This window comes from Agelaius phoeniceus, chromosome 11 (assembly GCF_051311805.1).
Source record: "Agelaius phoeniceus isolate bAgePho1 chromosome 11, bAgePho1.hap1, whole genome shotgun sequence".
Classification (NCBI taxonomy): Eukaryota; Metazoa; Chordata; class Aves; order Passeriformes; family Icteridae; genus Agelaius; species Agelaius phoeniceus.
Genome location: NC_135275.1, coordinates 42,836 through 66,153, shown reverse-complemented (window position 1 = coordinate 66,153; position 23,318 = coordinate 42,836). Strand labels below are relative to the sequence as shown.

The following is a 23,318-nucleotide window of genomic DNA, read 5'->3' as shown; positions in this document are numbered from 1 at the left end:
GGTGGGACCCCCTAGACTATTTGCCTCCTGGTGCTGCTCCAACTTATAATCCTCTTCCTCAGGCACCTCAAATGGCAGATCCAGCTTTTCCCCCGGCTGCCATCCCATTACTGCTTCCTCTAACTCCTTCTTCTACCTCTTTGGCTTCTCCTATGGTAGACCTGGTATCTCCCCTAGTAGCCACTCCCTCACCACCCCCTTTGGCTCCTCCAGTTCCTTCTGCACCCCCACAAGTGCCTACTCCACCTGTTGCACTTTTCACCCCTTCTCCAGCTCCACTTAACAAGCACTCAGGCTCTTCTCCCCCTCCTATTGCTGTCCCTTTACCTCCCCCCAATTGGGAATCAAATGCCTCCTTACCTGGTAACCTCTTATCACCAGATACAGCTGTTGACCTACAGCAAGTCCAGGTTGATGCTTTTCCAGGTTTAGAGCAAATTTGTGAGAGAATCCCTCAAAGGAGCTCCGGTAGGAAAACAGATCCAATCGGCCCCTCCCCACAGCTGGTCCGGGAGAAATTACCTCCTTGGAGAAAAGTGGGAAAAAATTGTTTATTAAACAATAAAACCTAACCAGTATCAAACAATAAAATCCCTTGCCACTCCAAAAGAGATGACAAACTGAGAAAGTCCCTCCCTGGGTTGCAGCTCAGCTCACTCAGTCTCTGATCAGTCCCTCCAGTGCTGGAAATGTCGCAGGCCAGGCCCGGCCCAGTAGGCCACAGATGCAGCTGCCGGTGCTCCCCTGGGTGTTCAGTCCAGAGCAGGTTTCAAGAGGTCCAAGGAAAAGGGAAAAAAACCAAGAGTCCAGGGAACTTCTTTGCCTCAGCTACCTAAAACTAACTAAAAGCAAAAAAGAGCTCTGTCCCGCTGTCTGTCCATCTGCAGACAACAACAGTCCAGGAGCAGGAACGTGGAGGAGTGAGTACAGTGTCTGAAAAAAACTGCCACTTCTTCTCTTCCCCCCCTTCACTCTCTGGAACACAAAGTGCAAAACTTATTATTCAACATAAACAGAATGAGACGACTGGGGATAAAAGCATCATATAGTCAACCCAGGACATGCTAATACCCCTCAAATGAGTAATTTTGTGTCTGGGGATGGGCCATACTGCAGTACCCGATCCAAGACCTCCAAGGTAGAGAGACTTTTTCCCCTCAGAGAAGTTCCTATGGCAGGAGTAGCAGGAGGTGTTGGCTTTGTGAATGCTCCTCTAACCGCTTCAGAGGTGAGAGGATTCAAGAAAGAGTTAGGGCATTTAGTTGAGGACCCTGTGGGCATTGCCAACCAAGTGGATCAATTCTTAGGTCCACATATCTACACTTGGGGGAAGATGAATTCCATTCTAAATATATTATTTTCCCCAGAAGATGTCCGGATGATTAGAGCTGCTAGCATAAGAATTTGGGAAAATGATAACCGTCCAGGACCCCAGGTGCCATCAGTGAACAAAAATTGCCACTAACGGATCCCAGCTGGAACCCTAATCAGGAGGAAGGGAGGAAGGCCATGATAGAATATAGGTCTTTGATAATTCGGGGGATCAGAGAATCAGTTCCCAAAGGAACTAATACCAAATTGGCATTTGAGGGTGCACAAGAGAAGGATGAAGCTCCTGCTACTTGGCTTAGTTCCCTAAAGCAGAACTTCCAATTGTACTCCAAAATAGACCCAGACACCACAGAAAGTCAGTGCTACTAAAGGTCCAATTTGTTACTAAATCTTGACCTGATATACGGAGAAAACTGGAAAAGATTGAAGATTGGCAAGAGAAGGACATTAATGAGTTATTGAGAGAAGTATTGAAGCTGTATTTAAGGAGGGAAGAAAAAAGAGCAAAGGCCAAGGCCAGCATCATGGTTGCGGTAGCTAGAGAAAGTGTGGGGGCAAGCAATTCTATCCCACAGTCCAAGGTAACAAAAGAGTGGGCAGGTCCACCACCAGGAGCAGGCAAGGATAGGCCAGTACTGTCAGGTACAAGAGGGATGGAGAGACCTCAAGTCCCTTTGAGTGAAACATGCTGCTATTGTTGCAGAGAGACTGGACACGTATGGAGGCTTTGTAAAAAGCTCCGTCTCGATGAGGCAATAGCCAGGGAACAAGAAGCCTTAGAGAAGATTCTTAGAGGTGACAATTAGGAGTGTCAAGGGCTTTACACTTTAGAAGACCCAATGCAACATCTAGAAGAGCCCTTGGTAAACTTTGAGGTGGGACCCCTAAATGAGAAATTTGTATTTTTGGTTGATACAGGAGCAGATAAGTCCTGTCTCAACAAAGTACCAGAAGGTATGGAAATTGGGAGAAAATTTTGAGAGGTATTAGGGGCTGAAGGGAAACCATTTAGAGCCTCAGTGATTGAAGATGTAAAAATAATCAGAAACTCAAGACAGTGTAAAGCTAATTTTATTTACCTGCCTAAACTAGAAAAAAGTTTGTTAAGAAGAGATCTACAGGTTCATTTGGGGATTGGGATTGTCCCAAGAGAAGGGAGGATGGTGGTCCAGATAATGAAGTTATCCCAAGGGGATGTCACAGAGATAAACCCCAAGGTATGGGCTGAAGGGGGAAAACGGGGCCTGTTGGACATCCCGCCGCTAACAATAAAAATGCAAGATGGTGCATCACCCATATGGGTTAAACAGTATCCAATTTCCCTAGAAGGAAAGAAGGGGCTTGCCATAGTTATTGAACAACTGTTGCAAGAGGGAATTTGGGAACCCTGTATGTCACCACACAATACCCCTATAATGGCAGTGAAGAAAGCTGAAGGGAAATACAGGTTGGTACAAGATCTGAGGGAGGTCGACAAAAGGACCATTGCTAGACATCCAGTTGTGCCCAACCCGTATAGTCTCCTAAGCTGAATTCCAAGAGAACATGCTTGGTTCACTGTTAGAGATTTGAAGGACGCTTTCTGGGCGTGTCCTCTGGCAACAGAATGTAGAGATTGGTTTGCCTTTGAATGATAGGACCCAAGTACAAAAAGGAGATAACAGCTAAGGTGGACCCAATTGCCACAAGGGTTCACGGAATCCCCCAACCTCTTTGGACAAGCCTTGGAGGGTTTGTTGGAACAGTTTGTCCCTGAAGAGGAAGTACAGATCCTGCAGTCTGTTGATGACCTGATGGTGTCAGGGAAGAGAAAAGATCAAGTCAGAACAACTAGCATTAAGCTTTTGAATTTTCTGGGGGAGAAAGGACTAAAGCTTTCTCAAGAGAAGCTACAGTTTGTACAATCAGAAGTAACATACCTTGGGCACATAATAGGAGAGGGATAGAAGAAGTTAAGCCCTGACAGAATTTCAGGTATTTTATCTCTCCCAGATCCAAAAACAAAAAGGGATGTGAGAAAGCTCCTGGGCCTGTTCAGATATTGTAAGTTATGGTTGGATCTATTCACACAAAGTGTAAAATTTTTATGCAATAAGTTAGTAGCTCCAGATCCCATAATTTGGACAGCAGAAGATGATCAACAACTGGAGAGCCTAAAAGACAAGTTGTCTTCTGCCCCGGTCCTAAGCTTACCAGACCTCAGGAAGAGCTTTGATATTTTTGTGAGTGCTGAAGGGGGTATAGCCTATGGTGTACTAACTCAAGAGTGGGGAGGCTGCAGAAAACCCGTGGCTTACATCTCCAAATTGTTAGATCCAGTGGCTAGAGGCTGGCCAGTTTGTATACAAACAGCTACTGCTATCCTGATAGAAGAGAGCCAAAAATTTACCTGACATGGGAAAATCAAAGTACATACTCCTCACAATCTTAAAACAGTGCTGAGCCAGAGGACTCAGTAGTGGCTAACTGATGCAAGAATATTAAAATATGAAATAATACTAATGAACACAGATGATTTAGAATTCACATCAAATGCCCTAAATCCAGCACAATTCTTTATGGGAGAGCCTATAGAGAATTTAGAACATGATTGAATTGATTAACCTCCAAACAAAAGTAAGAGAGGATTTAAAAGATCAGCCTCTAGCAACTGGAAGAATCTTGTTCATAGATGGCTCTTTGAGAGCAGTAGATGGAAAAATAACTTCAGATTATGCCATCATAGATGGAGAAACTTTACAAATTGATGAAAAAGAGAAACTACCCCCAAACTGGTCAGCCCAAAGTTGTGAAATATATGCCCTGAAAAGAGGATTAGACTTACTGGAGGGAGACCGGGGAACCATTTATACAGACTCCCAAGATGCATTTGGGATAGTTCACACATTTGGGAAAATACGGGAGGAGTGTGGATATCTAAGCTCAAAAGGAAAAAGCTTAGCCCATGAGAACCTGGTCAGGTCCATATTAGAATCTCTACAGAAACCAACAGAAATAGCGGTGGTCCATATAAAAGGGCACCAAAAAGGAGATAACCTTGAAGTTAGCGGAAACCGACTGGCTGATTGGATAGCAAGGGAAGCAGCTTTAGAACCAGGGGATCCAGTGAAAGTTTTTAAAGCAGAAACCACACCTGAGGAGGGAGAAAGAAGAGAAGAACCCATATTTAGTGAAAAAGAATTGAAGGCTATAAAAGATTTAAAGTTACACCAAGGGCAACGAGGGGAGTGGTTAACCTCAGATGGACGGGTGTTTTTAAACAAAGCACTTGCTCAGACAGTGCTAACAGAACTACATAAATTAACCCACTGGGGAGTCCAAGGATTATGTGATCATTTCCTAAGAAATAACCTATGCATAAGTCTGTGCATATATGACCTAGCAAAAGCAATTACAAAAGGGTGTTTAATTTGTCAAAAAGTAAACCAGAAGGTTATGAGAAAGGTAGCACCCGGAGGGAAGGAATTAACTCTAAGACCTTTCTAGGGCATACAGATAGATTTCACTGAGATGCCCCCAGTGCAAAGATACAAACACTTACTGGTTATAGTGGATCATCTCACCCATTGGGTGGAAGCATTCCCAGCTAAAAGGGAAACAGCGGCAAGAGTAATCCTGGAAAACATTATCCCCAGATATGGAATGGTGAACACCATAGACTCAGACTGAGGTCCACATTTTGTGGCCCAAACATTGCAAAATATAATTGGAGCTTTAGGAATAAAATGGAGATTACAAAGTCTGTGGCACCCCCAGAGTTGTGGGAGGGTGGAGTGGATGAACAAACCTCTCAAAAAGGTATTAACTAAATTGATCGAAGAAACAAAAATGAACTGGCTAAAGTGTTTGCCCCTAGCGCTTTTGCGCATCAGAACAAGACCTTGGTCTGACATAAGGATTTCACCTTATGAAATGGTGTTTGGACTGCCATTCTTGTTAACACCCTATAGCACAGGAGACTATCTGGAAGGAGAAGAGGCTACCAAAAAGTATTTAGAGATCATTAGAAGAACTCTGGAAGGACTTAGAAAAAGACGATAGCTTCCCAAAACTTCCCCTCTTGACACAAAAATTCATAACATTAACCCAGGAGATTGGGTTTTGATAAAATCATGGAATACGGGACCATTAATGCCTAAATTTGAAGGCCCCTTTCATGTACTCCTCATCACTAATTCGGCTGTGTGGACCAGAGAAAAAGGTTGGACTCACATTACAAGAATAAAAGGGCCAGTCTCACCCCCAGGTACGGGACCAGATTCGACAGGAGCTTCCTCCTCTGGCATTGGACCAGATTCCACACCACTCTCACCTCTGGGCACTGGACAAGAGTCAACCACATCACAAGTTAATTCACCTGAGTATACTGTTATAAAAGGACCAAAAGACTTAAAAGTTGACTCTCAGAAAGAGGAGTCAAAAAGACTGAACTGTATAGGAAAAGAATTGGTATCAGAGCCATAACATAGCTTAAAATGTTTCAAGACAGTTCTGTGTGTAAAATAAGTTTGTAAAAAGTTTAAGACTGTAAATAAGTAATTCTGTTGAAGTTGCCCCATTTTAGTTCCAAAGACTCCAGGTTAATCCTCTACAGAGCACTCCCCTAAGAGAAACCAAAATTAGTAGAGAACAGACCAAGAGAAGTTTAACCAGAGAAGCGGGTAAAAGAGACTCTAAAGAGATTGGAAGCTTCTTCTCAGTAAAGTTCCCCAAGAGGCAAGGCCGGGTGGGCAGGTCATGCAAGATGACCCATACTGGACTCTTGGGAAGGGTAGTAATGATGGCTTTCATTGCTGGTGGTGATCTGGGGAGCCCAGGAGAGCCGTGCAGTGAGTGCTACCAACACCTCTATGAGGAGGAAGAAGTAAGCTCCTTGAGTCCAGAGAGTCCACACCAATTCTAACCCTAATTGTGTTAACCCCTCCCAATTGGTCCTTTGTCAAGAGGATGAGCAAATGTATTGGATGGCCTGGAATACTGACACTTTTAGGCAGCAACTCCTGGCAGAGTGCCCTGTAGGAGAAGCCTGGTTATGCTTTGAATGGGATGCAACTGAAGCAAGCCTGGTAGATCTGATCAAAGAGAAAGAGATAGTAAAAGCAATAAGAGAACAAGACCATTTAGAGATACCCTGAGGTAAGAATCTATTCATAGATTCAGTTAAAAAAATCAGCCACAAATTGAATCTAACTAATTGTTGGGTTTGTGGAAGTACCCAGATGACTGAAATTTGGCCATGGGAAGGGATTAGTCTAGGGCTATTGGAAATCTTAAATTGGATACAGAATAAGCCAGAATTTAGCGTTACAGAGGTGAAGGGAAAACAACAATGAAATCTGAAAGCAAGAATAATAAAAGAAAAAGGTATTTTAAGAAAAGGGAAGGGGTACAGTACGTGAGTAAGAAGAATGGTTTGTAAAAGGTATTTAGCAGTAAAGAACTCTGCTACCCAGTGGATCCCAAGAGATCCAAATTGATTTTGGTCTGTTGAGGAAAAAGAAGAGAACAAATGCATCCACCATGAAGAATATGAACTTTATGAGTGTGCTGAAAAAGAGATAAACCCCTTTTGGGGAATGAAAGAAATTTCTAAATATTGGGAATGCCCAACAAAAACTAGGAACACATTTTGGGGGGGGCCCTAAACACCTGTTTTGGATCTGTGGTACTACAGCATACACTAAATTGCCAGGAGACTGGTCTGGCAGTTGCACCATTAGAATGATAAAGCCAGCTTTCTTTTGATTACCCAAAGAATCTGGATCAAGTTGAGGAGTTCCTATATACAATGATTTAAGAAAAACCAAACAAAGGAGGTGAAGCGCAATAGAAATTGGAAGAATCCAGAATTGTAAGAGCCAGGTTTGGACCCCAAGAAAAATTATCAAGACTTATGGCCCAGCCACCTGGGCTCAAGATGGGTCCTGGGGTTATCGGACCCCAATATCCAAGTTAAACAGAATCATCAGGCTTCAGGCAGTATTAAAGAGTGCAATCATTAGAAACATCTCAAACGAAATAAAAAAACCTAGCATATGTAAGTAACCAAGAACAGACTCCTGCACTTGATTCCAGTTGGGAGGATAACCTATGGGCTTTCAAAGGAAATTGGTGGAAAAAAGTAACTTTCTTCACTGTGTGTACACTTGCTGGTTTGCTCTTTTTACTATGCTAACTTCCCTGCTTAATGAAATTGGTAACATCTGCTGTGCAGGCCAACCTAGAGATCTCTGAAGAAATTAACCTAAAGAAACCAGAAAAAGTAATAAAGTTAATTAACCATGATTACCAGAGTGCTCAAGAAATTTATAATCAATAAAAAAAAATTAAAGAAATTCTATGCTTATGAGTCAGAAATTGCAAGTTGATGTGAGCTTAAGTTTAAGCCTGGTCAAAGAAAAAGAGGGGGGACTGTTATGAGTAGAAAAGTTGCCATTTTTAAAAGGTTGCAGAGTTCCCAGGTTGGGCCAATTGCTGCCAAGGTGGAGTTCTAACTGTTTATTGTTGTTAATAGTTAACCTATTGTTAATAGTTTTTCATTAACTACCTGTTGTTGATGGCTGAGAATTCCCCTTTTTGTCGAGTAACACCCTGCTGCTTCCTGGACAATGACACCCGGGATGGTGAAGAGGAGGGGACATCGGGGTTGGCATGCAAATGAAGAAACCCCTCACCAAATCTAGCAAAAAGCCCTAAATACAACGAGCCAACACGGAATTAAGGGATCAAAGTGATCTCTAGACATGAGGAACAGAATCCAGTATCTGCTGAGACCCTTTTTACCTTTCACCCTAACCTAAAGATGTTGGCTGGAAAGAGGACTCCGAATGTCAAACCAAAAAAGTGGGAATCTTTTGATGCTCTCGTGAGGACAGAAGCCCCAGCACTGCCTGCAAATCAGTAGACAAAGCTGCACTCCTCCTCTGTGCCACTTCTGGAAGCAGCAGCGGTGTGAGTGCGACCTGTCGGTTTTTCCCACCCGAGCTGATTTTTAATAAAGGCATTAAAAGGAGAAAGATCTCCTGCCCTATTTATTTCAGGCAATGCTTGTGGGGCAGGGGGTGCTGCAGAATCACTGTGCGGGCAGTGCGAGCGGCAGGATTCTGCTGCTCCTGCTCCTCTTCCTCTTCCTTGTCCTCCTCCTCTTTGTTGTCCTCCTCCTCCTCATCCTTCTACACCCTGTCCTCCTCCTCCTCCTCATACTCCTCCTCATGGTCCTCCTCGTCCAGGGCTTCCTCCTACTCTACTTCCTCCATGTCCTCGTTCTTGTCCTCGTCCTCCTCCTCGTCCTTGTCCTCCTCCTCATTCTCCTCTGCCTCCTCCATGTCCTCTTCCTCCTCCTCCCCCTCCTCTTCATAGTCCTCCTCCTCCTCATGGGCATCCTCCATGTCCTCGTCCTCCCCCTTCCCCTCCGCCCCCTCCCCCTCCTCCTCCTCTTTGTCTGCCTCCTTGTCCTTGTCCTCGTCCTCATCCTCCTCTTACTTGTCCTCCCTATCCTGTACCCACTCCTCCTCCTCTTCCTCTTCCTCTTCCTCCTCCTTCTCCTCCTCTGTGTCCTTCTCCTCCACGTCATACTCCTTGTCCTTCTCTGCCTCCTCCTCCTCGTCCTCCTCCACCTCCCCCATGTCTTCATCCTCCTCCTTCTCCTTCTCCTCCTCCTCCTTGTCCTTGTTGACGTGCTCTATTCCTTCTCCTCATCCACGTCTTCCTCATTCAGCTCACCCTCCTCCTCCTCTTCCACCTCCTCCTCATCATCCTTGTCCTCCTCCTCCATGTCTTCCTCTGCCTCCTCCATGTCCTTGTACTCCTCCTACTCTTTCTCCTTCTCCTCCTCGCCTTCCTCCCCGTCCTTGTCCTCCTCGTCCTCACCCTCATTCTCCTCCTCCTGCACGTCCTTGTCCTTGTCCTCCTCATCCTCACCCTTCTCCTCCTTTTCTGCCTCCTCCTCCTCCACATCCTCGTCCTCTTCCTCCTCCTTCTCCTTCTCCCCCATCCACGTCTTCGTACTCCTCCTCCTCCACTTCCTTGTTTTCCTCCTTGTCCTCCTTGTCCTCCTTGTGGTCCTCCTCCTCATCCTCGTCCTTATCTTCCTCCTCCCTCTCCACCTGCTCATCTTCCTCCTCCTCTTCTTCATCCCCTTCCTCCCCCTCCTCCTTGTCTTCCTCATCTTCCTCATCTTTCTCCTCCTCCTCATCCATGGCCTCCTCTTCCTTCTCATCCTCTTCCTCTTCTTTGTCCTGCACCTCATCCTCCTCTTGTTTTTCCCCTCCCTCTTGTCTGTGGGATGATGAAGCCCAGCTGCCGTTTTCTTCTGGTGCCTCCTTCTCTCCTCAGCTGATGATGTCAAACTCCCCAGGAGCAGGAAAATCCCCATTCCCTCTTTCCCTGTGGCTGCAACCTGGAATATCCAGTCACAACAAAGAACTTTCTGACAGCCCTGCTGAATGACACTGGGAGGAGGTTTGTGAGAAAGGGAGGAGATTGTGTTTTGATAGGAAATCAAATTACAAAATTATTTCTTTCTATCCCATTCATTTTCAATCAGTTCTACTTCTGTTTTCAGAGTACCACCTTCTCAGTTGATTGTGTTTGTGTCCTCCTTTCTCTCCTGCCTTTCTCTGCCTGCTCAGTTTCTTTCTCAGTGTCTTTCTTGATCCAGGGCAGCTCCCACCAAAGACGCTCCCCTGATTTAATTCCCAATGCAGGAGCTACAACAACCATGAGTGAAGTTATGAAGGCTGTCAGTGAAATGTCACTGTAAGAACTTGCTCCACTTGGCTTTTGGCTCCTTCTTAAAAGCTTTGCCTTCAAGAGCAGGACCATCTTTTCCTGGCTAGGAGCTGGAATTCCAGCCCCTGGCAGTGTGACGTGGATCCTAGAGGGGCATTCCTGAGGCTCCCAGGGTGCTGCTCCTGCTGTGCCTCCCAAGGAGCTGTGCAGGGCCAGGGGACAAGGTCCAGCAGCTCTGTTGGTTCTGCAGTGCCACAAGGGCCCCTGGTTCCATGAGTTTCCCTATGCCAACAGCGGTTCCTTGGTTCCCATGATGCCCTGCTGTGTCACCATGGATATTTGGTGCCATGAAGTTCTTCAGTGTCACAATGGCCTCCCTTGCTCCATGAGCTTCCACAGTGTCGCAATGGACTTCTTGGATGAGCACTGTCACCATGGACCATTGGCTCCATGCAGCCCCGCTGGGTCACCATGGACTCCTTGGTTCCATGAGGCTCTGGGGGTGTCTCCATGGGCTCCTTGGATCCACAGTGTCACAATGGACCACTGGATCCACGTGGCCCTGCTGTATCACCACGGCCCCTTGGTTCCATGGGACCCCAGGGTCCCAATTGACTCCTTGCTTCCACGTCACCCCAAAATGGCCCCTTCATTCCATGAAAAGTACAAAAGTTTTGTAGAAACATTGAGAAGATCCTGCTTAACACACCTGGGGACATCTGTTTGCATTCAAAAGAGAGGTTAAAGGTGAGGATGGCACCAGCAGCTTCCATCTGCAACAGAGATCCAGGGAAAGGACAGGGACAGAGAATTCAGCTGGCAAGAGTCAGAGAATTCTGCTTCCAGAGATCACTTCTGCTCACCCTGTCCCTTCTAGAAAGGTGACACCATTCCAGGCAGCCTGGACTGAGCAGGTGGTTCCTGGGTGGGGTTTGTTCTTTGGAGAACCTGTTCATGCTTTTCCATTCTTTCCTTCCCAACAGGAAAACTTCTCCTGGGCCTGTGTGCAGGCAGAGCCCTGAGGAGAGTAGGTGGGACATGGTGCAATGGGCTGGGTCATGGAGCTGCAGAGTTCAGGGGACAAGGTTCTGCTGCAGGCCACAGGGGTGCCAGTCCCAGGTGGGCCATGTCAGACACGGTGAGGGTGGGGGTGAGGAGCAGCTTGTCCAAACAGGGTCAGCCCTCAAGGGCCTCATTCTTCTCTGTGCCCAGACCTCCTAAGGAGACATTCAGCATCAAGATCACCTGGGGAATTCTTCCATCAGCTCTTCTCTGAACTGGAAAATAAAAAAATACTCTCTTGATGAAAGAAAAAAATTATGAGGTGCATTTTGAAATCTTCCTCCTTAAGAGAACTCCAAACTGACTCCAATCAGCCCTGGAGACTTGAAAAGGAAGGAAGGAAGGAAGGAAGGAAGGAAGGAAGGAAGGAAGGAAGGAAGGAAGGAAGGAAGGAAGGAAGGAAGGAAGGAAGGAAGGAAGGAAGGAAGGAAGGAAGGAAGGAAGGAAGGAAGGAAGGAAGGAAGGAAGGAAGGAAGGAAGGAAGGAAGGAAGGAAGGAAGGAAGGAAGGAAGGAAGGAAGGAAGGAAGGAAGGAAGGAAGGAAGGAAGGAAGGAAGGAAGGAAGGAAGGAAGGAAGGAAGGAAGGAAGGAAGGGAAGGGAAGGAAAAGAGCCTCTGAGGGCTTTCTGTATTTTCATGATCCCCACAGAGGATTTGTGGCTGAGTCCAGGACCCTCAAGCACTGAGAGAAGGTTGAAGAAGCTGCTCAAGGAGTCAGAAGCAAAACTCAAAGTCCCTTGGAGCATCACTGGGCCCCACTGAGGGCAGGGACTACCAAAGACTCCCCAGGGACTGCTGAGAGCAGATCCTTGAGGCCAGGATTGCAGGGAGCCCAAGGCTCTGAGCAGGGAACTGCAATGCTGAGCAAGGCCTGGGCTGGCTGGGGGAAGCAGAAAGGCCAAGGCCTGAGCCCAGCCTGGGCCAGCAGGGCCTGTCCCTCACAGCTGCCTCGGGGCTCTTTGTGGGGCAGTGGGATGTGAGGGACGGCAAGGACAAATGTCAAAAACCTGTGTGACACTCCAGATCCTCATGGAACCAAGGGGCCAGTGTGACACTGTGGGAAGTTGTGGAACCAAGGGGATCATTGTGCCACTGTTGGGGCCCATGGAACCAAGGAGCCATTGTGCCACTGTTGGGGCCCATGGAACCAAGGGGCCATTGTGACACTGTGGGGCCTCATGGAATCAAGGAGATCATTGTGAAACTCAGGGGCCCAAGGAACTAAGGGTCCATGGTGACCTTGTGCACCCCAGAGTGCCACAGAGGAGCCACTGTGACACAGTGAGGGCACATGGAGCCGAGGGGCATGGTAACACATCAGGGCTTTGGGGAACCATGAAGCCATTGTGACATTGCAAGACCTTATGGAAGCACGGGGCCATTGTGACACTCCAAGGCCTCATGGAACCAAGGAGACCATTGTGACACTGTGGGGTCCCATGAAACCAAGGGAATATGGAACAGGTCTGTCTGGCTGGGCCTCCTGGCACTCACCTGACAGGTCTGGCTGACCTTGGCATGTCGAGGGCTGCTTCTCATCTTCCCCTGAAGCACTGGGGCTCTGTGCTTTCCTTCCTATGGGAGAGGACTGTCCTTCTCCTCCAGGGGACCATGGCCAAAATTGGAATTCCTCCTCCAAATTTCCTTCTATGCACAGATTGTTTCCAGATGAAATCTGCCAGAAGAGACAGGTCTGCCTGCCTTGGCCACCCAGGGGCCACCCCTCATCTGCCTTTGAAACACTGGGCCCATGTGCTTTTCTTTCTTAGGGGAAAAAAACCCATCCATCTCGATCAGGCACCCATGGCCAAAATTGGGACTCTGCCTCCAGCATTCCCTATATCCAAGGATAGCTCCCAGACAAAAGCTGCCAGGACTGACAAGTCTGGCTGGCCTTGGCTTCCTGAGGGTTGTCACTCATCTGCCTCTGAAATACTGGGGCCCAGTGCTTTCCTTCCCAATAAAAAGAACTCTTCTTCCTGTCCAGGTGCTCATGGCCAAAATTGATGTTCCGCCTCCAAAATGCCCTATGTCCAAGGATAGCCCCTAGATGAAAGGTGCCAGGAGAGCAGATCTGGCTGCCCTTGGCCTAAGGTTGGCCACCCCTCATCTTCTTCCAAAACACTTGGACTTTTCACTTTTCTTTCCTATAGGAAAAAATCATCCACCTTGCCCAGGTGCCCATGGCCAAATCTGACCTTCCACCTCCAAAACTCTGTACATCCAAGGATTGCTCCCAAGTTAAAACTGCCAGGACAGACAGGTCTGGCTGCCCTTGGCCTCTTGGGAGCTGCCTCTCACCTGCTTTCCAAACACTAGGTCACAGTGTTTTCCTTCCTATGGCAATGAACAGTCCTTCTTATCTGTGCAGAAATGACCAAAAATGGGATTCCACCTCCCAAATTCCCTATATCTAAGGGTTGCTTTCAGACAAAAGCTGCCAGGACAAAAAGGTCTGGCTGGCCTAGGCTTCTGGTGGCCACCTTTCATCTGCCCCTCAAACACCGGTGTTCCGTGCTTTCCTTCCTATGGAAAAGAAGTGTCCTTCTTCTCTAGGTGTCCATGTTTGAAATTGGGACTCCACCTCTAAAATTCTGCATATCCAAGGATTGCTCCCAGGCAAAATCTGCCAGTACTGTCAAGTCTGGCTGGCCTTGGCCTCTGGTGACTGCCCCTGCAACACTGGGGCTGGGATCTTTCCTTCCCATGGAGATCACTGGGACACTGTGGGGACCTCATGAAATCAAAAGAACTGTCCTTCTCAAGGTGTCCGTGGCCAAAATTGAGATTCCTCCTCCCAGATTCCATATATCCAAGGATTCCTCCATGACAAAAGCAGCCAGGACAAACAGGTCTGGTTGGCTGAGCCTCCCAGGAGCCACCTCTCGCCTCTTCTCCCTTTGGAACACTTGGGCTCTGTGCTTTCCTTCCTATGGAAAAGAACCGTCCTTCTTATCTACACAGAAATGGCTGAAATTGGGCTTCCACCTCCCAAATTCCCTATATCCAAGGGATGCTTTCAGACAAAAGCTGCCAGGACAGAGAGGTCTGGCTGGCCTAGGCCTCTGATGGCCATGTTTCATCTACCCCTGAAACACCACCAGTGTTCTGTGCTTTCCTTCATATGGATAAGAACTGTGCTACTCCTCCAGATGTCCATGTCTCAAATCTCACCTCTAAAATTCTGTATATCCAAGGGTGCTCCCAGGCAAAATCTGCCATTTTCATCAAGTCTGGCTGGCCTTGGCCTCTGGTGACTGCCCCTGTAACACTGGGGCTGGGTTCTTTCCTTCCCATGGAGATCACTGGGACACTGTGGGGACCTCATGGAACCAAGGGGATCATTGTGGCAGCAGTGGAGCCCATGGAACCAAAGGGCCGTGGTGACACAGAGGGGCCTCCTGGAACCCAGACACCCTTATGAATCTGTGGGGCCTGATGGAACCATGGAGACCATTGGGACCCTTCAGGGCCTTGTGTCACTAAGGGGGCATTATGACACCTCAGGGCCTCAGGGAAGCAAGGGACCATTGGGACACTGTGGGGCCCCATGGAAGCCAGGGAACATGGAACAGGTCTGGCTGGCTTGGCCTCCCAGGGGCTCCCTGACAGGTCTGGCTGATGTTGGGATGTCAAGGGCTGCCTCTCATCAGCTCCTGGAGCACTGGGACTCTGTGTTTTCCTTGCTATGGAAAAGAACCATTCCTCTTTTCTGGCATCCATTGCCAAAATTGGTACTCTCCCTAAAAATTTCCTATATGCAAGGGTATCTCTCAGAACAAAATCTGCCAGCTCTGGCTGGCCTTGGCCTCTGGTGGTCAAGTCTCATCTGCCCCTGAAACACTGAGGCTCTGTTCCTTCGTTCCTATGGAAAAGAACCGGCATTCTTGTCCAGGGACCATGGCCAAAATTAGCATTTGGCCTCCCAAATTCTGTATATCCAAGGAATGCTCCCAGACAAAAGTAGCCAGGACAGACAGGTCAGGCTGGCCCTGTCCTCTACTGATTTTCTTAGACTCTGAGCTGAATGTTTTCAATTGAAAACACCTTGGAGAGGGCCCAGAGACCTTGGAGAGGGCCAGAGACCTCAGAAGGAGGGGTTTTGAGGCCTTAGGCACATGAGCTCTACATATGGACAAAGCAGCTCTGCGCTCTGTGCTGTTGTGGTGGTTTCGCATCACGGAATTGATGTTCTAAGAGAAGCCACTACCAGTTTCCTCTGTATCTGACACAAAACCAATGAGTAATCAGCTTATATGGCTCTGTGAAGACACATGTTAAAGATGAGAAAGCCTGGGAGTGTCTCTTTCCCTTCTGGCTGGCAAAGAGGTAACAAGGCTGACCCGGCCCCGTCTCAGCCAGGCCGGGCCGGGCGGCTCCTGCCGTGGGGCCGGGCCCCTTCCCAGGGACCCCGCCAGGCCCCATCGGCTGCCGGGCAGGGCAGGGGAGGCCGCGGGGCCGAGGCCGGGCCGGGCCATGGCTGCAGTTGGGAACATCTGGGCACTGCTGAGCCCTGCCCCGCCGCCAGCCCGGGCCCAGCCAGGATCCACTGGGCCCCAGGAGCAGCCCCGGGCCGGGCCAGCTCGGCCAAGATTCTGCCACCCTTGGGGTTCAGCTGCAAGCCCTGGCCCGGCCGTGCTGCTGCTGTGCTCTGGCCTGGCTGCTGAGATCCTGGCCCTGCCCCAGTGTGGCCGATCCTGACACAGCCCCAGTGCAGCCGCTGCAGAAACCTCCATCATAAAACAGCTCCGGCTGCAAGCACCGAGCCCGGACGGGGTCATGGAACCATCTGCAGGCCCCGGGTGAGATATGAACTCTTTCAGTGCTTCCATCCTCCCTCCAGTGAGAGAAAAGGACCAAGTGCAGGCACATAGAGGAGCAACATGAAGACACAGAGGTCAGTGAAGTGCAAGCTGAGTCCTGGATGGGAGGGATGAGGAGATGCCTTGATCTTGGGGCTGAAATCCTCTTGTAAAGCAATGGAGAAGGATGTAATTGATGCATCAGACTCTCTTATTCCCTATGACACATTGAAAAGTATGGAGAGATGACTTGTTCAGCAAAGGCTTCCATACTAAAGTAAGCAAATGTTGAAGTAGCTGTGATCCCATGAGAAGCTTAACAGAGAAAGAGAAAAGAGTGATGAGACCCTGTGCCCTCACAGGAGAAGAGGATCTCTATTTTCAGAGATGAAGATGATTTCAGAAATAGATGAAGAGAAGCTTTGCTCTTAAACAGCTAATCTTTAAACTAATACCCCATAAGTTCACATGACCCATAAACACAGCTTTGGGAAAAGCTGTGAAAAAATTGAAGGGATTCACAATTGCAGATTTTCAGGGCAGCTGCTCTTCATGGGAATTGAGAGCCACGAGAGAACTGTTTTCTTATAGAGAAGTCTCCACAGCATAAAAGGGAGACTCCTCTCCCTAAGTGAACTGAAGAAAGACTATTCTAGAGGTGGTAAACTGACTGAAAATTTTAGGTTTTGTGTCTTTTCATTGCCAGTAAGAAAGAAAAGGTTGTAGGGAGAGGAGAAGTGTTCTGAATTCTTATTACTCTTAGTTACTATTGACAAACTTTTCTTTATACCCTTTTAAAGCTTTGAGCCTACTTTGCCTTTCTCTTAATCCTATCTCACAGCAGGAAATGAGTAAATGTATTCTAGTGAGTGCACTTGTAATTACCCAACCACATCACACTAATTGATGCTTTGGCCAAAAAATCTCAGATTGGTGAACCAAAACCACTACAGAAACCTTCCTGATGAACTGCACTAGAGCAGATGGAAATCAAGGCAGAGCCATGGTTTGTCAGGACTTGCTTGATCCTCATGAGCCTCACTGTGCATTTGGAGCTGAGCCCTTGAACCTCAGGGCCTGGGAGGAGATTGCACAAACCTTGCCAGGAGTCAGAGTCAGAGGAAACACCCAAAGTGTCTCCAGGCATTCATGGTTCCCACTGAGGTCCCTGTCCAACACAGGCTCCTCATGGACTACTCGGAGGAGAGAATTGGTGGCCAGGATGGCACAAAAACCTCTCAGACACTCAGTGTGGAAAGGAAAATCCAAAGTACCTTCAACACCTTGAGTGTCTCAGAGCATTAATGAGCCCCACTGAGTGACAGTACAAAGCCCTCAAGGGACTAATTAACGCAGATAATTGGGGTCATGATTGCACAAAGCTCTCCCAGAGTCTGTATCCAAAGGGAAACACCAAGTACCTTAAAAGAACTGAAGTACCTTGAAGCATTCATGAGCCCCACTGAGTGGTGTTACTGACAGAGCCTCTGCAGGGACTAATTACAGCAGGTAATTGGAGGCCATGATTGCACAAAACTCTCAGAGACTGCAAAGCCAAAGCAAAACCCCAAGTCCTTTGAAAAAGCTGCAGCCCCTGCAGGGAGCATTCAGGAGCCGCCAGGGCCATTGCTGAGCAAGGCTCCCCAGGGACTCCTTGCAGCAGATCCTTGAGGCCCCTGGGATGTGGGCCAGGGGGGGATGCAGAGGGCAGGACAAGGGGCTGGCAGTGCCCAGCCTGGCTGGGGCTGGGCCAGGAGGCCCCAGGGCCTCAGCACAAGGTGTCTCCTCCCAGCCCTTGCTGGCACAGACCCTGCTGTGCCCCAGGGCACCAAGCCTTGGCTTCTCTTTGTCCCCAGCTGCCATCAGTGCCTCCAGTTCTCTGCTCTGCCTGGGGCCTGGGGACACTTTCTCTGTCGTGTCCCTCAGTGGGAGCCACTCAAAGTCCAAGAAACTTTGGATTGTGACTTGGAGTTCTGGAGAGGCTTCTTCAGCTCCCTCTCAGGGCCTGATGTTCAGGGCCTGAGCACAAAGGCCCAGAGGCTCCTAAAGTCCTTGTGCTGTGTCTGTGCTGCTGAGCTGGGCCGGGCTCCTGGCCCAGAGGCAGCTCCTGGCAAGGGCAGCAGAGCTGCAGAGAGACAGCTCTGGGCAGGAGCAGCTCCTGTGCACAGCCCAGCAGGGCTGGGGCACTGCCTGCAGCCAGCCCGGGCACAGCACAGAGGCACAGAGAGCTTCAAGCAGGCAGGGCTGGGAAGGGGCTGGGAAGTGCCTGGGGCACAATCACTGCCAGCCCTTGGCACAGCAACCTCTGGCTGCAGGACAATGCAGCTGCAGCTCCTGCACTGATCTCCTAAAGCTGCAACATCCCAATGCCTGCAGACTCTGGCAGTGCATCTCTGAGGATTTCTGCTGCAGGGGAGCTGAAATGCTCATGAAGCTCTCACATGCTGAGGGCTTCTGATCAGTCATAGAATATTTCCAAGACAAGGATTTTGATTAAAATGAGGCAATTTCTTAAGACTTTGTCTTCAGATTCCTACTACTAGAGAGTGGCAGGGAGGGGGGACAAAAATATTAAAGGATGATTATGAATTATTAGTTATGAATTTTGGCAAGTGGTGCCTGAGACCACCAAACTGTTCCTTTTAGTGACCAGCAGGCTCACAGGAGATCCCTAATGTGCCTTCAGCCACTCTGCCCATGGACAGCAGCAGCAGCAGCTTTGCTGGAGCCATCAGGCTCAGTCTGAGCTGTCCTTTCTGCAAGCTGCAAAGAGAAGCTGCCCCCAGGCAGTGCCCTGCAAACAGGCAGGGTTCTGTCAGGCCAAGGAGAGTGCACAGAGCTTTGGGCTCTGTGAGTGCTGGCACAGAGAGATAGGCACAGGGAAACATCTGCAGGAGGAAAATCTCCAGGAAGCAGAGAGATCAGGGAAGGAGAGAAAACAGAACCCAGCAATGCTGTGGCAGGGAGAGTTGAGAGATGTGCACAGGATCCCCTGCAGTGCAGCCCCTCCCTCTGAACAAGCCCCCTCCCTCCTGTGCCCCAGCCAAGCCTCTGCCCTCAGGCCCGGGGCTCCAAGGTGTGCAGCCCTTCCTGTGCAGGCAGAGCTGCAGCAGAGCCGTGGGGCAGCTCTGCAGCCCCGGGCCCAGTTCCCTCTGCAGAGCACAGGGCTGGGAGCAGCTGCCCGGCCCTGGGGGCTCTGGAGGGGCACAGCTGGCTCAGGGTGACGCTGTCCCCAGGGCCCGGCTCTGGGCAATGCTGTCAGGGCAGCCAGGGAAGGAGCTGCATCTCCCTTCAGCCAATGCCAGCAGAAGGACACTTGCAAGTCCCTCTGACATTTCAGTCCAGGCTGGGAGCTTCACCCCAGCATGCAAACCTGTCCTGGAGCATCTCTGAGTGATAACATCCATGGGCAGAGGTGTTGTGACACTGAAAATGCTGCTGGGTTGGTGGAATGAGCAACGTGAGTCCTTGGCTACAAAAGTGGAGCTGGGCTCTGCTGGATCCATCTGCTCTCACAGTACCTGGGGTTTGTAAGAGGAACGTGGGAGTGTGAACATCCTCCAGCTGAGCAAAGTGAAAGCCCAGAGGAACTGCAAACAGAATGAAGTGACAGATCATCTGCCCCCAGTCTGCACTCATTATCTTGCCTCAGGAAAATCACTCTGTTCTACCAGAGGGCAGCAGAAATGCTCAGGGTTTCTGATATCCAGGAATACCAGGAAGTACATGGAAGGAGCTTAAAAAGAAAACATCAGAACTTTGAAACAGAAGAGCGTGTCCATGTGTGTTACAAAGGAGGTGTTACAAAGGAGGGTGTGTGGGAATTGGCTTTGATTTTGGTTACAGGTATCTCCTCTAACCCTTCACTGTCCTTTTCTCCATGAACAGGTGCCCACGTGCAGCCACAGCAAATGTCCAACAGCAGCTGCATCAGCCACTTCCTCCTGCTGGCATTGGCAGAGCCAGGGCAGCTGCAGTTCCTGCACTTCTGCCTCTTGCTGGGCATCTCCCTGGCTGCCCTCCTGGGCAACGGCCTCATCATCAGCGCCGTAGCCTGCGGCCACCACCTGCACACGCCCATGTTCTTCTTCCTGCTCAGCCTGGCCCTCACTGACCTGGGCTCCATCTGCACCACTGTGCCCAGAGCCATGCACAATTCCCTCTGGGACCCCAGCACCATCTCCTACACTGGATGTGCTGCACAGGTCTTTTTCTTTTTGTTCTTTATCACAGCAGAGCTTTCATTCCTGACCCTCATGTGCTCCAACTGCTACGTGTCCATCTGCAAAGCCCTGCACCATGGGACCCTCCTGGGCAGCAGAGCTTGTGCCCACATGGCAGCAGCTGCCTGGGCCAGGGGCTTTCTCACTGCTCTGCTGCACATGGCCAATACATTTTCCCTGCCCCTGTGCCATGGCAATGCCCTGGGCCAGTTCTTCTGTGAAATCCCCCAGATCCTCAAACCTCCAATCTCAGGGAACTTGGGCTTCTTGCTGTTGGTGCCTGTTTATCATTTGGCTGTTTTGTGTTCACTGTTTTCTCCTATATGCAGACCTTCAGGCCATGCTGAGGATCCCCTCAGGGCAGGGAAAGCACAAAGCCTTTTCCACCTGCCTCCCTCCCCTGGCTCTACCTCTGTTTATCAGTACTGCAGTGTTTGCCTGTTGTTGCAGGCTCCCTGCCAGGTAATAATTAGCATTGTCTCCATGATTGCAGAAGGCTGATCCATGGCTTTATTCCTCTATATTATATCATATCCTACTGTACTTATTAAGGAACTCCTCCCCTTACAGACAGTGCGATACAGCTTTGCCCTAATTGCTCAATCCCTGCAAACACCATGCAGTGGCCAGGCAGAACTGTCAGCAAAGGAAGGGCCCAGCCAGGTGGGGCAGCCGGGGGATGCCGACAGCCTGCAGGGACAGAGGCGCAGGGCAGGGACACCGTGGGACAGCCTGGGCTGCACAGGGCACAGGGATGGGCAGCAGCTGCAAGACAGCCCTGCCAGAGCCAGCTTGGGCAGCACTTTGGCCATGGCTGCTGGGCCTGGGGCCAGGAGGGGACAAGTGACCCTTGCAGGCCTGGGGCCTCATTGCCTCCTTGTCCCTGCTCAGCAGCCTGGCAGGGGCCGCCCCACGCTCCTGCCCCTGGCATTGCACATCCCCACATGCCAGTGCCCATCCCGGGAAGAGCCCTGAGCAAGGAGGGAGGGACAGGATCTGCCTGGCCAGGGGCTGGGGCTCAGGCCTTGGCCCTTTGCATTCCTCAAACACATCCAGCTTTGCTCAGCACAGGACACCCCTTTGCCTTGCTTGTGCCCACCTGGCATCACTGCCTGCAGTGTTCTGCTCTAGCTGGAACCTGGGGACACTTTCTCAGCTGTGTCCCTGACAGGGATCTCTTCAAAGTACAAGAAACTTCAGTGTTTCAATAGAACTGAGTTCTTGAGGGTTTTGTGACATCACTGGGGGGTGGTGACATCACAGAACTGGCTGTGACATCACAGAGCAGGATATGAGGCCATAGAGCAGAGTCTGCCATCATAGAGGGTGGCTCTGTGGCATCAGAGGGTGGGTTGTGACATCACCTGGTGGCTGTGTAACATCATAGAGCAGGCTGCGACATCACAGAACAGATTGTGACATCACAGGGTACCTTTGTGACATCAGTCTTCTGTGAGATCACAGCACTGCTGTATGACATCACAAGGTGACACAGAGTTGGCTCTGTGACAGCACAGGGGCAGTGTGACATCACAGGGGCAGTGTGACATCACAGGGCTGTGTGAGGTCCCTGAGGAGGTCACTCTGCCCCAGCCCCACTCACAGTTCCCCCCAGAGCAGTCCAACCCTGCTCCTGCACAGCGGGGTCCCCTGTCCCCCCGGGTCCCCCTGCCCCCGGCCCCGCAGCCTCCCCCAGAGGATGTTCCACGAGATTGACCCCAGAGCCTGACACGGGGACAGGGGGCCAGGGCCCTGGGGGTGGCACAGGGGGACAGGGACCCCCTGGCAGCGTCCCCGTGTCCCCCAGGGCCAGAGCCTGGGCCAGGGCTCCTTCACCCAGCTACCAACGAGGCCTTGAGAGCCCTGAAAAAATCCCCAGCAAGGGAGCAGCAAAAAACAGATTTAATATTAAGGGCAGCAGCACAAAGTTCCTTGGCAAGAGTCACTCTGCTCCTGCTTGGACACTTCAGACACACCAGGGAAACAAAGCAACAACAAAACCAAACAGAATCCAGGCAGTCAAACCAGAAATGAACCGAGAACTGTCCCTCTGTGTGTGTGTGTGACACAAGGACAGTGAGGGCAAGGATAAAAGGAATATGGCCTAAAAGGTTAACAGAGCTCAAAGTTAACAGGACTTAACTTATACCTTAACCTTAACTGATACTTTCAACTCCACAAATTTGCAAAAGAGCAGAGTGTAACAGCATTTAACCTAACTTAAAACTATGACTTAGCAATTTAACAGAGGAATAACACTTAAGAATATTTAACTTAGCTGATAACTTATATTGAAGGTAACAACTTAGCAACTAAGAACAACTCTTAGCAGCATTTAACTTCACTTAGACCTTGTGATTTAACCTTCCCTACAGGCCTGACTGACTCAGCTATGCAAGGCACTCCAAGCCCTCAGAGAGCAGCATTTCTGCCACATTTCCCCAGCACAGGCACTCCTGTGTGCACACAGACACAAAGAGTCAGTGCAAGGCACCTGGGAGCAATTCCCCTGAGGGCAGGGAATGCTCACTGCTGATGCTTTGGCATCTCCCCAGCGGGCAAAGGGTTGAGCCTGGAGGAGTGGGGGGATCGGCCCAGGCTCTGTGCTTGTTCAGAATCCCTGAGTGCAGCAAACGGGAGAGTTCCCGGCTCGGAGAGGCTCTGCTCAGAGGGAGTCTCTGGCCCAGGAGAGCTCCAAGGGCTCCTTTTGGAGCGCTGTTTGCAGGGCCCCAAGAGAGGGGCTTCAGTCCCAGCAATGCTTCATCCTGGCCGCACTGGGCACCAACAGCTTTCTTTGGCAGGGTGAGAACAGGGATCTTGTGCCACTGAGGGAACAAAACCAGTTCCCAGGGCTGCTGCTAAAGGAACCAGGAGCTGGTTGGGCAGCAGCAGTGCCTGGAGCAGACAGTGTTTGTGATGAGCTGCAGAGGAGCTGAGCCCAGGGGCTGTTGGCCAAGGCTGAGGCCCAAGGAGCATTTCTCAGCTGGCAGGGTGGCCTGAGAAGGGCAGGGGAGGATAATTCACCCTCTCAGTGAGCTCCCAGTGGCTCCCAGTATTTCCATGTCCCTGCTCCAAGTGCTGCTCCCAGCCCTGATCTGTGGGGATGGGAATGTCCCACTCGCTTGCTGAGGCAGGGTCACACCTGAGCCAGGTGTGCAGGGCAGGACCTTG

At 50.0% G+C, this 23,318-nt stretch overlaps 1 long non-coding RNA gene across 3 annotated transcripts in view; it reads right to left on the bottom strand.

The window, feature by feature from the left end:
• The window catches only part of LOC143694988 (uncharacterized), a 31,764-nt gene extending 14,328 nt beyond the window's left edge, over positions 1–17,436 (bottom strand). The window contains exons 1-3 of one of the 3 annotated variants that reach the window (XR_013183826.1): positions 12,617–17,436; positions 9,253–11,339; positions 361–525 (exon numbers count right to left, since the gene is read on the bottom strand). This is a non-coding gene — a long non-coding RNA (uncharacterized LOC143694988). The remainder of the gene's footprint in view (positions 1–360; positions 526–9,252; positions 11,340–12,616) is intronic. The other 2 variants (XR_013183827.1, XR_013183828.1) reach the window with 2 other exon arrangements.
• Between the last annotated feature and the right edge of the window lie 5,882 nt (positions 17,437–23,318).